The sequence below is a fragment of the Gopherus flavomarginatus genome, chromosome 7, assembly GCF_025201925.1.
Source record: "Gopherus flavomarginatus isolate rGopFla2 chromosome 7, rGopFla2.mat.asm, whole genome shotgun sequence".
Classification (NCBI taxonomy): Eukaryota; Metazoa; Chordata; order Testudines; family Testudinidae; genus Gopherus; species Gopherus flavomarginatus.
In genome coordinates this window covers 96,936,489-96,946,544 of record NC_066623.1, presented here as the reverse complement: position 1 = coordinate 96,946,544, position 10,056 = coordinate 96,936,489, and positions in this window count along the sequence as shown.

The following is a 10,056-nucleotide window of genomic DNA, read 5'->3' as shown; positions in this document are numbered from 1 at the left end:
GGGGGTGCAGGATCTGGGGTGGTGCTGCGGATGAGGGGTTTGGCGTGCAGGAGGGGGTCTATTACAGCTGTGGCAGAGTTGGGGCATAAGGAGCGGGTTCGGGGTGTGGGTTCCTTGAGGGAGTTTGGGTATGAGACGGGGCCCAGGGCTAGAGCAGGGGGGTTGGGGGATGGGAGGGAGTACGGGCACTGGGCAGAACTTACCTCATGGGGGCTCCCAGGAAGCGGCCACATGTCCCTCAGCTCCCAGCCAGAGGAGCAGCCAGTGGCTTTGCAGGCTGCCCCCACCTGCAGGCGCTGTCCCAACAGCTCCCATTAGCCACTGTTCCAAGACAGTGGGAGCTGCTGAGCCGGCGCTCGGGGCGGGGGCAGTGCGTGGAGACCCTGTGGCCACCCCTCCACTGAGGAGCCGAGGACCTTGTCACTGCTTCTGGAGCCACTCAGAGCCAGGTAGGTAGCCTGCTGGCCCCACGCCCCACAGACTTTTGACAGCCCGGTCAGCAGTGCTGACCGGAGCCATCAGGGTCCCTGTTTGACTGGGTGTTCCAGTTGAAATCCAGACACCTGGAAAACCTATATGTGGTTCTAACAGTATTTGCTCCTGTCCATGCTGAAGAGGAACTGCACTTAAGGCAACTTCTTCACACACACACACACACACACACACACACACACCCAGCTCCTCACTTACGTATTCTCAGCACTACAGAAGTAGAGGCTTCTCCTGACTGTGTTCAGAGACCAGCCCCTGTAAAGACTCTCCTGTAATCTCCATATCCTAGAATCCTTTGCATCATTTTACCACCACAGTGCATTAACTAAACAACTAAATATAATGTTTTTAAAAGAATTTTGAAATTGTGAAGTGCTATACTGCTGACTACTTAACCCTCACACTTGCCTTCCTCACAGGGATGTTAAGAATTCCAGCAACTCCATGGCCACCTAGAACTATACAGAGGTCACAATGCTATGGTTGCTCAGAACATTAGACACACCAACGCTATAATGCAAATCCTTTTGCTAAGAACCCTGACTCCTTGAGCTAATGGAGAATTGCTATTATTTTTGTGCACGAGAGAAGGCCAGGCTGTGATATTTGACCAGTTCTGATTCCATCCAGCAGAGGGCAGTGATAACCATACACAACTCACTTTGTTACAATGTTTTTCTCTATTACAGTACACACAAAATCCAAAACTGCCACCACCACTATGCTAGCAGAAAGCCAAAAGCAAGCACTCAAACGTTAGAAAATGCCTGTGCAACCTTAATTCATAGACTTTAAGACAAGAAGGGGCTATCATGATCAGCTAGTCTGACCACCTGCACATCACAGGCCACAGAACCTCACTCATCCACTCCTGTAATAGACCCATAACTTCTGGTTAAGTTTCTGAAGTCCTCAAATCTAGATTTAAATACTTCAGTTGACAGAGAATCCACCATTTATACTGCAATAACTCCTCACTTAATGTTGTAGTTATGTTCCTGAAAAATACTACTTTAAGAAAAACGATATTTAGCAAATCCAATTTCCCCATAAGAATTAATGTAAATGAGGAGGTTAGGTTCCAGGGAAATTTTTTTTGCCAGACAAAAGACTGTATTTGAAGTTTTAAACAAACAATTTAACACTGTACACAGCAATGATGATTGTGAAGCTTGGTTGAGGTGGAGAAGTCAGAGGGTGGAAGAGGGTGGGATATTTCCCGGGGAATGCCTTACTGCTTAATGATAAACTAGGACTCTGCTGAGCCCTCAAGGGTTAATACATTGTTGTTAATGTAGCCTCATATGCTACAAGGCTATAAGAATGGAAGAAGGGGAGACAGCATGGCAGAGGGAGACAAAGACACACACCCAGTGTGTGGGAGAGAGACTCACATTGCTCCTTTAAGTACGCTGACCCCACCCTAAGTACATTGCCTTTTTAAGTAGATTAGCAAATTGAGACAGCAGCTGCTACCAGAAAGCTCCCTCTGTCCTGAGCTCCGTCCTGTTCCCCGTCCATTTATTATGGCATACACTGCAGACAGAGTCACACTAGCCTTTTCCAGGCAGAGCATTGCTGAACACTTTAAGTACATTTTATAGAAAATAAAGGTGAACCTCAGCACTGCTGGGTTCCTGACCTTCTTCACTGACTCACTTTCAGCAAACACAGGCCACAAACTCCGTGGACAGTTGTCTCTGTCCAGAGAAACAAAGCAGCTCTTGACTGCTTGCCAAATGCTAACCAGTCTGTTCACAGATGGGAAAGACTTAACCAATGTGTTGGGACATGACATAGCAAAGCAGCTTACTCAGTGTCCATAAACTCAAACACGTCCTTCAGCACAGCCACTCTCTTAATAGAACTGCTGAAGTGATCAAATGTCTGAATTACCAATGACTCATTGTCCACTTTTAGCGCCACTGCATTATGCATGATGTGGGCAGAGCAGTTGGCAGGTAAAATATTTTCATTCTTCCTTTTCAGGTTCTGGTATACAGATTTCTGCCTACCATCAGGTGCACTGGGACCAGAGGAGGTTGTAGGGAGCCAGGGCACCTGGCCCCATCACTTTTTTCCAGTGTGACAAAGTTCCTCCTCTACCTTGGTGGGTCCTGCGCTTATTGGCGGATTTGCTCACCTCAGTGATCTTCCCCTCTGGTAGAACCCACAATCTGGGTCAACTCCTCCTGTGTCTGATCAGGGGTTGGGAGGTTTGGGGGGAACCCAGGCCCGCCCTCTACTCCGGGTTCCAGCCCAGGGCCCTGTGGATCACAGCTGTCTATAGTGCCTCCTGTAACAGCTGCATGACAGCTACAACTCCCTGGGCTACTTCCCCATGGCCTCCTCCAAACACCTTCTTTATCCTCACCACTGGACCTTCCTCCTAGTGTCTGGGCTTGCTGAAGAAGTTTGAGACCAGGATATTCTGTTTTGCAGTTTGGCAGCTTTGCACAAGTTGTTTCTCACTGGCATGGTGCTTCACATCCAACTCACCACCGTGCCTGATGCTGAATTATTTTTTTACACAATTTACAAAATGCTTTTGTAATCCAGTTGTAATTTTTTCCCCACTCCATTCAGTACTTGCATTGTCTTTTTAGCTCTTTAGTGACAGGTTAAAATCAGCAACACTAACCATCATGACACTTTGCCACAAAGTCTTTGCCAGTGAAACTGCGTGGAAAACACACATACGCACAGATGCGTGCACCAAAAAACATGACGTGATTAGACAGCCGCATAGATACGTTGCCACGGTAACTCAAAATCACACAGGGCTGGCATTAGGGGGTAGCAAGCAGAGCAATTGTTAATAACAGTCACAGATGGGACATATGCCATCACAGGAAATCTCATCATTACATCCCCTTTAAAAATTTATCAAGCTCAGACTTGAATCAAGGTAGATCTCCCCCCCCCCCCCCACTCCCCATTCCCTCCCTTGGGAGTCTGTTCCAGAACTTCTCTCCTCTGGATTAGAAACCTTTGTCTTAATTTCCAAGCCTAAACTTGTTTATGTTCAGTCTATATCCGTTTGTTCTTGTGACCACATTGGCCCTTAACTTAAATAACTCCTCTCCCTCCCTGCTCTTTGAGCTCCCCTTGTGCATATGCTTTGTGATACAGTCTTTAAGTACCCGATGACATGTTATTTTTTATACAGGACTCCAGCCTTATTTAGCTTACAGTTAAACTTACACTTATGAACTGGAAAATTTTCTCTCTCATAAGGAAAAATGAAACCACATTTTTCTTCATCACAAAACAATACATATTACTAGAGCTGGGTGAAATATTCATCACGAAAGTGTCCACATTCATGAAACTTCTGTGAAATTGTAAAAAAAACCAAAAAACACCTTTTTCTTTTTTAAATTAATGTTTGTGTAAAACATTTTAAGCTCTCTGGAAATTTGGCGGGGGGGAAACCAGTAAAACCATCTTAGCATGAACGTTTTTTGTACTTGAGAATTTTGAACAAGTTGCTGATGAGCTCCAGGGATCCAGAGACCAAGGGCTAGGAGTTCTTTCCCCACCTTTACATTTACTTAGATAGACCTCACAACATCCTCATAGAGCAGGTAAATGCTATTTCCCCATTTTACAGATTAGGAAACCGAGGCTGAGAGAGGTCAATTGCCTCGCTGGAGGCCACACTTTGGGAACACATTTTGTTTCTCTGAGATTTTGTAGGTCATGCCATCCCTCACATCCATGGGAGAATAGTCTTGAAGGTAAGGGCTATTTTGGAGGCAGTGGGTTAGTTTCATTAGAATGTTGAGCTTTAATATCCTTGTCAGCTTCAGCAATTTGCTCTGCAGGGGTTTGTGCAAATATTTAAATCAATTTGCAGTCCAGTTTGGGTCACTCCTGTCCTGTCCCTGCCCCAGATTTCAAGTTTAAATGAAAGCTCAATCTCTAAGCACAAACCCTTATGTTTCACAAGGTTTCAAGTAACAAACAAACATGAACTTTGCACCATTTCAACACAAAGCATCAACCTAGTTGTGAGGATGTGTCTCATCTCTTTAAATACATAGCAGGAAGTCAGGCTGAAGGGGTTGGAGGAGGTTCTGGGTAGAAATGGTTGAAGCAGAGAAGCTTTAGGTTTAGAACCTTATTCTAGTAAAGTTCCTTGTTTGCCAGAAGAAAGTGACTTTTTCTGTGATCCCTTCCCATTGTCACATGACATCAAGTTTGTTCAAATGATTCACAAACTTTAGCTAAGTTGTCAATGAACTTGTTCAAGTTTGTAACAAAATCTAAAGTCAGGTAAGCTTTATGTCGTTTTAAACGTCATTCTCACAATTTTTCACTAATTTAATGTCATGAGATTTTTAAGGTAAATACTAGAGATGGGTGTGAGCTACAAAACTGACATCTAACTCTATAACTAAATTATCCCAAAGTCTGGGAGTTGTTCAGATCTGGGCCCATTTCTAATCTGTGTAATTAATATACATAAGGGGAAATATGAATTCAGTATTCCTTAGGCGAAACAAGGGGACCCAATCCTGCTCACATTGACTTTAAGAGAAATTTTTCCCAAAGTTACCAGATCATCCTGTAGGGGAGAGACAACAATATTGATGCAAAAATGGTATTAATACAATTACTATCCCTTATTTGATTAGGTCCTTACAAATGTCTTTGGCCCTTCGTTTAAGATAAGCTATAGCTACAATTACGTTGTAGCTAGGATACTTGGAAATATAACAATACATATATTTAGCTAGTTATATTACAAAATGTGAAAGCTAATCAAAGAAATTCCAGAAGGTTTCTGCTTCTATCTCCCAAGGACATGCATGCATCAAGCAGATAAACAATGTTAAACATTCATGTTTTAGGAAGAGGTGTGATTGTGAAAAGAATGTAGGGTGTGTTATCAAAGCAATAAATAATAAAGCGGGCTTTACTGATCTTCACCATCTTGCAAGAAAAGCTGCTAGTGTTCTTCAGAGATATTTTCAACTTTTGTTGATTTCTTAAATGTTGAAAGGGCAAAAACTTTTGAGAAGTGCTGACTTGCAAATATGCTAGCTAAATGCAAAGCTCCTAATGTCATTGCTCTGTAAGTGGTAACAGTTTAGGTACCAACATGAAATCTGATGACCTGGCTAAACTAGTGTAAGTAGCCATTTAAATAAAGAATATTTATATTAATAGGCAATTAATTAATTACGGGTCATACACAAACAAACCCTCACCAACTCAGGATGACAAGAAAAATCTTTTCAAAAACTGTCATGTAGAATCAACAGCTTTTACACTAAAGACTTTCGAAAAGTGATTTAATGTTAAAAGACTGTTCAGATAACTACAAGCTTTTATTTTGAAACTTCTAAGGCAAAGTTAAAATAAAATATTAACATTGTACATTACTTATTAAGGATCAAGTTAATATTCAAAGAACCTGGCTAAAGAATCTGGCTTGCTAGCTGGGGAGCCCTGCTCCTCTGAGTACACTAAAAAAAATAAACACATTTCTAAATACCTATCCTCTTTTTGGTGCTGTTTTTGTGTACCTACTTGTGATAAAGAAGTTTTGGACAGTCTACATTTTACTATACCACAGTCCACAGGAGAAATCCCACTTTCCAATAACATGCCATACAAAGTCTCGCAGATAACAATAAAAAAATTATTTGTCATGCTGTTTAAAATGTATATCCTTTTACTGGTGGATTAAGAAAGGAAATCAGGAGATCTCTACGAAGTTGGCATTTTGTCATAAAATGAATCTCTAATAATTTCTGCCCCAACCATCTAATTCCTGGACACAGCCACTACATGAACAAGTATGTTCCCTTTCCCCTGAAACTCCTCCAACAGAGCATCTCCATAGTAGCAAAATTATGATAGATCTTTATTGTACAGATGTCATTTGACTCCAGTTATTTATAAAAAAATTCTTTATGAGCTACATAAATTGAAGATGTATATCCCCTTTCCCACATAAAGACCCAACTCAACTAGTTCAATGTCTTTGTCTAAACCCCTCTCCCATCTTTTCATCTGGGTTGTTTTCTTATCAAGATCTTTTTCAATCAAGATTGTGGTGCCCAGAATTGGACACGGTACTCCAGCTGAGGTCTTATCAGTGCTGAATATAGTAGAATTACTTCTCGTGTCTTGCTTATAACTCCTGCTAATACTGCCCATAATGATGTTCCCTTTTTTTGAAACAGTATAACATTCATGACTCACTTAGTCTGTGATCCACTATAACCACCAGATTCTTTTCTTCAGTACTCCTTCCTACACTGTCATTTCCTATTTTGTATTTGTGCAACTGATTATTGCTTCCTAAGTGTGGTTCTTTGCTCATCTTTATTGAATTTCATCCTATTTATTTCAGACCATTGCTCCAGTTTGTCATCATCATTTTGAGTTCTAATCCTGTACTCCAAAGCACTTGTCACTCCTCCCAGATTGGTATAATCTGCAAACTTTATAAGTACTCTCTATGCCATTATCTAATCATTCATGAGGACATTGAATAGAACCAGACCCAGGACAGATCCCTGCACGACCCAACTTGATATGTGAACTATTTATATCTAGTTACCTGAAATCTTGTTCCCCAGCAGTATACTGTTAAGGAATTCAGTTAAAATAGGGAACACCTCTTATTTTAGAGCTCTATAATATTCTCTCCCAAAAATACATTAGAACTTGGGGTTTTTTTTGGATTTTAAACTCTTCATGATAAATTCAACTTCCTCTGAAGCAATTACCCTATCAAGAGCTGCCACATCATCCTCTGAAAGCTGACTTAGTTTCACACTTCTCAAATATCTATTTATAAATTCAAGATTTGGACGTTCAGAAGTGTACAAAGTATGGAAAAAGTTAGCACATATTTCAGAGATCTGTTTGATGCTGGTTACTAAATCCCCCTTTTTATTTTTAATCAGAGGGATGGCTGACTTTTCTTGTTTCTTTAACTCTGGCTAAAAGCCTATCAGCTGTATTGCCCTTAACATATTTAAGTATTTTCTCACCCTTTCATTTGTAACAGGTTAATCTTCCCTCATCACAATTATTTTCTTATACACTTTTAGATCCTGTTGATTTAAGTCTATCTTCTAAAACAGTAAGTTCCTTAATCAAACTTTCTTCTTCCAGTGCTCTCATCTTATTGAGGTATGAGTCTTTATTTACAAGGATCCTCCTCATTACTGCCTTTCTGGCATCCTAGAGAACACCTGATCCCTTCCTTACCATTTTCATCTATTTCTGAAAATTTTCTTCCAACACTTTAATTCCAAAGGGGTTATACAACAAAGCTCTATTCAACCATCAGACCCTTTGTTTTTCCACTGAGTTCCAATCTTTTCATTAGAGCTGTCAATTAATGGCAGTTAACTCATGCGATTAACTCAAAAAAATTAACTGCTATTAATAGCACTGTTAAACAACAGAATACCAATTAAAATTTATTAAATATTTGTGGATGTTTTCTACATTTTCAAATATATTGATTTCAATGACAACACAGAACACAAAGTGCACAGTGCTCACTTAATATTTATTTTTATTACAAATATGTGCCTGTAAAAAACAAGAGAAATGGTATTTTTCAATTCACCTAGTATAAGTACTGTAGTGCAATCTCTTGATCAGGAACGTTTAACTTACTAATGTAGAATTCTGTACCAAAAAAAACCTGCATTCAAAAAATAGAACAATGTAAAACTTTAGAGCCTACAAGTCCACTCAATTCTACTTCAGCCAATCGCTCAGACAAACAAGTTTGGTTAAAATTTGCAGGAGATAATCCTGCCCACTTCTTGTTTACCATGTCACCTGAAATTGAGAAGAGGTGTTCGCATGGCACTTTTGTAGACAGCATTGCAAGGTCTTTATGTGCCTGATATGATAAACATTCGTATACTCCTTCATTCTTCAGCCACTATTCCAGAGGACAAGCATCCATGCTAATGATGCTCGTTAAAAAAATAACGCATTAATTATGTCTCCTTGGGGGAGAACTGTATGTCTTCTGTTCTGTTTTACCTCCATTCTGCCATAAATTTCATGTCATAGCAGTCTGGGATGATGACCCAGCACATGTTTGTTTTAAGAACACTTTCACAGCAGATTTGACAAAATGCAAAGAAGGCACCAATGAGATTTCTAAAAATAGGTACAGCACTTGACCCAAAGCTTAAGAATCTGAAGTGCCATCCAAAATCTGAGAGAGACGAGATGTGGAGCATGCTTTTAGAAGACTTAAAAGAGCAACACTCAGATGCGGAAACTACAGAACCCGAACCACCAAAAAAGAAAATCAACTTCTGCTGGTGGCATCTGACTTAGATGATGAAAATGAACATGCATCGGTCCGCTCTGCTTTGGATTGTTATCGAACAGAACTAGTCATCAGCATGGACACATGTCCTCTGAAATGGTGGTTAAAGCATGAAGGGACATATGAATCTTTAGTGCATCTCGCATGTAAATATCTTGCGGAAACAGCTACACCAGTGCCATGTGAACGTCTGTTCTCACTTTCTGTAAACAAGAAGTGGGCAGCATTATCTCCTGCAAATTGTAACCAAACTTGTTTGTCTGAGCGATTGGCTGAAGTAGGACTGAATGGACATACAGGCTCTAAAATTTTACATTGTGCTATTTTTGAATGCAGGGTTTTTTTGTACATAATTCTACATTTGTAAGTTGCACTTTCATGATAAAGAGATTGCACTATAGTACTTGGATTAAGTGAATTGAAAAATACCAATTCTTTAGTTTTTTTACAGTGCAAATACTTGTAATAAAAAATAAATATAAAGTGAGCACTGTACACTGAATATTCTATGTTGTAATTGAAATCAGTATATTTCAAAATGTAGAAAAACATCCAAAAATCTTTAAATACATGGTATTCTATTATTGTTTAGCAGTGTGATTAATCACAATTAATATTTTTAATATGGCGATTAATTTTTTAAATCGCTTGACAGCTCTACTTTTAATCCAGTATATTCAGGGCATGATCAGACTAATGTACAACTCTCAGATGAGCTTTCTTTGACTAAATTAGCCAAGGGACAAGAAACAAAAATTATATCAATCCTGGAATAAGATCCATGAGTAGCAGAATAAAATGTAAAATGCCTGACATCCTGATTCATCTCCTGCCAGACATTCACAGGTCGTCATTTTCTAAGTGATGGAACAAATTTGCACTTGATCCTCCATGGTTTGTCTGGTGTCTATAGGCTCTCTTTTGTTGGGGAGGAGATAATGCCTTTTGTGGTGATTAGTATTTGGTAACTTCTCCCCTGACTGTGAGGGTTTACAGTGTTAGCAAATATTTTTATAATTACAGAGCAAACGTTATAACTTTACCTTCTAACAACCTGGGATACAGATATTTTAAGTAGGATTAACACATGCAGCTTCTTACAAGTATTCCAGTCAGTCTAAACACATTCTTACAACCCTAATATCTATTCAGCAATACTAACACACAGGCCAGCCAGACAGGTTTCCAGCTATGCATTTGTCAGTCTTTTGTGAGGCTCAGTGGCCTTGGCACGAGCTGGC